Genomic DNA, 6,000 nt, shown 5'->3' with positions numbered 1-6,000 from the left:
AGTCATGCATGGGGGATAACTGCTGTACTGGTGTGTGTAGAATAACTGCTGTACTGGTGTAGGGGGGCTAACTGCTGTACTGGTGTGTGTAGGATAACTGCTGTACTGGTGTAGGGGGGATAACTGCTGTACTGGTGTAGGAGGAATAACTGCTGTACTGGTGCGTGTAGGATAACTGCTGTACTGGTGCAGGGACTCCCCTCCGTGCCACGCAGAGCCTTTGCATTATGAGACACTCTCTCAAGCCTGGCCATTGCTTAAGAAAATAAAACTAGATCAGAGCAGTGCTGAAGATAAGCAGCTCATTTCTCATCCCGCACCTTGCCGGAGCAGTGTAGCAAGCAGGAAGCAGGACAGGACACAGTGTCACCTGCAGGGACAGTGGCAGACTGCCCCGGGGGGGCCCAAGCTCATAGACCTGCCCCAGCCCGGCACTGATCAGAGCTGGATGTGGGGAGGTGACGGGGATACTGGGGGATGCAGAACGTGGACACGGGGTGTTGTTGCTGCTGCTGAGCCAGGGCAGAGCGGGGCAGGGACCTGTGTGTTGTTCCTGCACTGGCGATCCCTCCAGGCAGGTCAGGCTACGTCCCAGACGAAGGTGGATGGTGGGACGGGGAAGGGCTCCTTGCTCAGAAATGAGTATTTCCAGACTATTCTTCTCCACTTTCAGGAGAGGAGAAGATGTTTTTGCACTGAGGCAGGCTGCTCTCAGATGATCCCATTGCTGATCCTGGAGCTGAAGTTAAAATCCCTGTGCCAGGCAGAGGGGAATGAGGCTTCCCAACGCCCAGAACAAGGTGCTGGGGAAATACCGCATCCCTACCCGCCATCCCTGCCAGCTGCCTTGCCGTTCCTGTGGACCTGCTTCATGCAGCAGAGTAAGTCACTGGTCAGGAAAGCAGGTGGCTGCATGCACATTTGGCTCTATTGTTTCATAATTATTAGCAGAGAGATTGAAAATGTAATTATGATAATTAAGCTAAATTGCAATCTTCCTACAGGAGCTACCGAATTATTTATATCAACTTTTCATCCTAATTCCCTTAACTGTTCCCTGCCCAGAGGAGGAGGAGCCCTCACGACTCTCAGCTGCCCGCACTGTGTGCCAAGCGCAGGCGATCCTCTCCGGCACTTGCTGAAACAGCAGCTCTTACTCAGCATGAAATTGGGCTGGGAAAGGAGCTGTGTGAGTGAGAGATAGCAGCCCCGAGGCCTGGAGCGCTCCGGGGGCCAGGACACACAGCAAGACAGGGGAGCCGGAGGGGAGCGTGTGGGCTGGGAAAGGCAGCGCCTGGCTGCAGGCAGGGCTGGCTGGAAAGGGCAGAGCGATGCTGGGCAGGCGCTCAGCGGGAGGCAGCTGCCAGGGCTGGATTCGGGCACCACGTCTCCTGTCCCTTGGAGCTGAGGGTGTACCCGCCACCATGATTTTTGGAGCTGGAGTGAGCACAGAGCTCAGCGCAGCAGGACTCAAGGGCCACGGCGTGCCCAGGCCAGCCTGCTGCAGAGCCCGGCTCTGCGCGCAGCGTGGGTGATCTCCGTCCCCCAGCAGCAGCGGCTTCTGCGCTGTCGCTCTGCCGGCTCCCTCCAGGAACGCTGTCAGCTCTCATTAATGTCACAGGTTAGCTTGCTCATGCATCTGAGCAGACTGCGTGCAACTTCACGGTGCCGCAGGAAGAGCGATGAATCCCGTCCCACAGCCTTTTCCATGTGTCCTTCCTGGGGTCTGCAGAGCACCCGTGCCGGAGCAGCAGGGATTTCCAGATCTGGACATGACGCTGAGCATGTTACCCCTCTGTGCGGGCTGGAAGCAGGACCAGCTGCAGAGGCAGGCTGGCCAGCCACCCCCCATTTTGGAGCAGGAGAGCATGGGAGGAGCTCCATAGGCACAGCCCTTTGTGGGGCCAGTTCTCCAGGAGAGAGCTCACATCCTTCCCACAGAGCGAGCCGAGGGCACGTTCGAGGCATGGGGACACATGATGTGTACCATGATGTGCCACCACCGGGTCCGGAGCACCTGGGATGGAGCAGCAGGGCAGTAGCATGAAAGCCCAGATGCCTGCAGTGAGCAGCTCGTGCCCCTCGGCAGTCCTGGGCTATCCCGTCCCAGACCTTGCCCAGCTTCTGCCACCAATGGGGCTTGGTTTAAGCCCGCAGATGGGAGCTGGGCTCTGACTTAGTGACACAGAAGCCTTTCTCCCAGCTCCACCCCTTGACGTGGAGCATGGAAACCAAGGCCAGATCCTGGAGGGTGCTGGGCAGCTGCAGCCTGGAGCTCAGCTCCTCACAGAGCCGCGATGTCAAGCTGAGGCAGGATTGGGCCCATGTCCTTCATTATATAACTGTTTCTCTGACTGTTTTCGTAGCACTCAGCCTTCCCGCCGGGCAGGGCCCCCACTGGCAAGCGGGAATGTCATGTTTTGTTGAATGCATAGCTTTGATTTCACGCCGGGACATAGCAGCAGCCAATTCCACACACCCCCTGCCCCCGGCTCATGCACCTTGCAAGGCTTTAACCAAGATGCAGCCCGCTGCAAGCCACCAGCCAGCAAGCTGGGGGTGTCACCTTGCCTGGGGTGGGTGATGGAGCTGCGGGGAGAAGCAGAACCACAGAGGCCAGGCCAGGTCGGTTCATCTGCGGGGCTCTTCGAGCCCTCTTTGAGCCCCGCGGATGAACCGACCTGGCCTGGCCTCTGGGACCCCACGCTGTCCATGTCCTGCCCTGGCTGCCTGCCCTCGCATTCCTGTCCCTGCACATCATCTCCCTCCAGCTGCTGGGGAAAACAGCCCCCGCTGCTGCCAGCAGCTGGGGCGAGGAGGGGGAAGCTGCCTTCATGGCACGTGAGCTCTGTGGGAGCTGGGGCTGCTGCTGGCTTTGGAAATGCAGGTTTTGTTTCCTCTCGGCTCCAGGAGAAGTGGGAGGTGAGGCACAGCCAGGGCACTGTGCACTGCTTACGGCACTGCAGGTTTTTCCTGTCACCCATGGGACCCTGGCCACCCTCGCCCGAGAAAACCAGGGGCTGTGCAGTGCTATCACCCACATCCCCTTGGATGGTTTGAAGGTAGGAGGCCTGCCCTGTGCCTCGTTTGCAGGCTGAAATTTGGGGGTTTTCCCCACTAAGTAATGGGAGGTTTGGTGTGATCGCCAAGAATTGGGTAATGGGACAGTTGTGGTGTCTTGGGGATGACTAACAGCAGTGGGACAGGTCAGCTGCTCTTCTCCAACACACCACCAAGGAGGAAATCCTGACGCCTTCCTGCTTCCCCATGAGAGTCGCAGCGTGTGTGCTGAAGGTGAGTTGGAACTGCCCCAGGGGCTGGAGCTGTGCCTGATACTGGGTATTGCCTGTAGACCCCAAAAAGCAAGAGGTTTTCACCACTGACCTGGTGACATCCAACCAGACCTCGCACCTGGGAGGCCAAAGCAGCCCCTCAGCCAGCAGTTCTTGCAGCATTGCCCCTGGCCAGGCAAACTGGACGTGCCCACGTGCAGGGCATGTCACCAAACTGAACTGCAAATAATTCCCCACCTAAATCAGTCCTGCAGTCTGTGCTAAAAGTCGTTTCGTGACCTAGCTCACTCCACTTGACCACTGGCTAATTTTTCTGGTTGAAAATTATATTTTTTTCCTGTTGTGGATGAGGAAGATCTAAGGACAGGAGAAGGGGATGCTGAGGGCTGAGAAAAACAAGCAGCTGCACATGGGATCCTGCAAACACTTCCACATTGGTCTGGCCCCCCTCAGCCTCATTACCTATGGGCAGGAGCAAGTCTGTAGTACACCAGCAAATACACCAAGTCAACAAATAGTATTAGTAACAAGTGCTCTGTTTCCCTTAATTTCTTCACATTCGGGGAATCATCGTTGTTGCCTGGAATAATGACATGCTCTGATTAGCCATAACACGCTCTGGAAATCCCAGGCACCTGGTGCGGTACCTGAGCTGACTGGCCCGAGCATCCACCTCCTCTGCCGGATTCAGACCAGCAGCTGAAGCCTTCGGAGCAGGATCATTGTCTCTCCTGGTGGTGTATCGTTTGTTACGGGTATTTTCTGGCCAATTCATCCTACGCTGTCTGCTCGGTCGGCGCTGTGTGGAGCTCAATGTTCAACCTTGCTGTGCTGGAAACCTCCAAGGGCTGAGAATGGAACCACCTCACGGCAGTCAGCAGAGGCTGCATGTCCTGCAGAGGCTTTTCCCAAAGTCCTGCTCTTCTCATCACCCGGCAGCAGGCTTTTAGCTTGGCAAGAAGGTACTTGTTTCAAAGGAAAATCATTAGCAGCTCAGCCCTTTATCTGAACCTACGACAGAGAGGGTCTCGCTCTCTCCTCCTCTCCTTATCCTAGGGAGGTGCTCCTTCAAACTTGCTGTGCAGAAAATATAATGACCTTTTTCTCCTTACAGGCACTTGTTCTCATTTGCAGGCCCATGAATGCTGCTACGGGGAAGGCACAGCAGTTAAGCACACATGAATAACCTCGCAGTAACACTGCAGACATCTGTATGATTTTTTTTTTCAGTGGTTCTAGTACCAAAATATCGCAGGCACAAAGGGATTTGGACCCTGCATTTACAGCTAATGACCTGTACCGGCCTCTAAGGAAACTGCACAGTAGTCCTGCTAATGGCTTCAAGGGGAAATGCTTCAGGCCCTGTCTGCTGCCCGTGCTGCTCAGGGAATTCTGCTTTCAGCTCCGGCATGCGGTAAAAACCTTTCCTTACTGTTGCAGACATGATGGCTCTTCTGGAGAGAGGAAAGGCATTGACAGAGCTAATGCCATTAACTGCCTTTAAGCACACACAGAGGTTGTAAAGCGAACACCGCCCGGTCATTCAGCAACTGGGGTTAGCTCAAACCAGCCTGTGAGCTCCCCGGCGTGCCCTGCTCTCAGGGTGCCCTATCACTGCCCTGCTCCAAGCGTGCCCCGCTCCCTCCACCCCACTCGCAGCCCCCACCCTGGGGAAAGCACTGCAGGATAAGCTTTCTGGGTGCTTCATTCCCCACCTCATTGCCTGCCCCTTCCCTCCCTGGGAAAGGCAAGGGGAGCTTTGCCTGAGAAAGAGCAGCAAGAGGCACCTTTTCCTTTGCAAGGTGTGTCTCAGCAGTGCCAGCCTGCCCATGCTCTGTGCTCAAATCCAGCAGCAGCCACTGTCACCTGCTGCATCTCGATGCCTGTCACAGGCTGAGCGTGACCTGGGCAAGCAGGTGCCTGTTCTGAGGGGGGGCTGCCCCCTCTCGCCATTACACCCTACCCAGTGCCTCCCTCCTCACACTGACTTGCACTGAGGCAGTGGTAAAAGCTTCTCACCAGTGCGGTGGCAGATTTTGCAATCTGTTTTAATGAGGTATTTACAAGTTCAGAGGCTGGTGCCTTGCACAAGTAGTGTGGCCTGGCCCCAGCAGCTGGCTGGGCTTTTCAATGACATTCCTGCAACTCGCCCGACTGCAGCACAGGCACAGTGGAAAACATAAGACATCAGAAATGCCAGAGTAATTTTCTCTTAATTGATACCTCCACTTGGGGACAAATGAAACCGGAACATCTCTACTGCCCTGGGAGCCTGCCTCTTACAAACAGATTTACAGCTAAAAATACTGCGGCAGTCTCGTGGCTAATCAACTTCGCTGCTTACCCTGCGTGAGGTTATGAAATTGTCTCGGGCTGGCGCTGCAAGCGACGAGGGACCAGCTGCAGCAATAGCGGCCGACTGCAAACCCCACAAGGGCTGCACGGTGCTCCAGGCACCCATGCGCATGCTGCCAGGCAAGGGGCAGCTCACCCCACGCGCGAGCCCCACGGCAGCCTCAGAGCTGCGCAGTCAGGTTTCTTGAGACTATGATCCAGCCAGAGAGCCCCGACACGAGGCTTCTCACACGTTCCTGCCTCTCTCTCGTTAGAGGCTGCGGAGAGAAGAAAAACTCATCCCATCCCTGTGTTAAGAGACCAGAAGTGCTCAGTGTGTTTCCCCGCAGTGGAAGATCCCCAGCCAGCTCAG

The sequence above is a fragment of the Nyctibius grandis genome, chromosome 8 (assembly GCF_013368605.1).
Source record: "Nyctibius grandis isolate bNycGra1 chromosome 8, bNycGra1.pri, whole genome shotgun sequence".
Lineage (NCBI taxonomy): Eukaryota > Metazoa > Chordata > Aves > Nyctibiiformes > Nyctibiidae > Nyctibius > Nyctibius grandis.
This window is presented reverse-complemented; position numbering follows the sequence as displayed.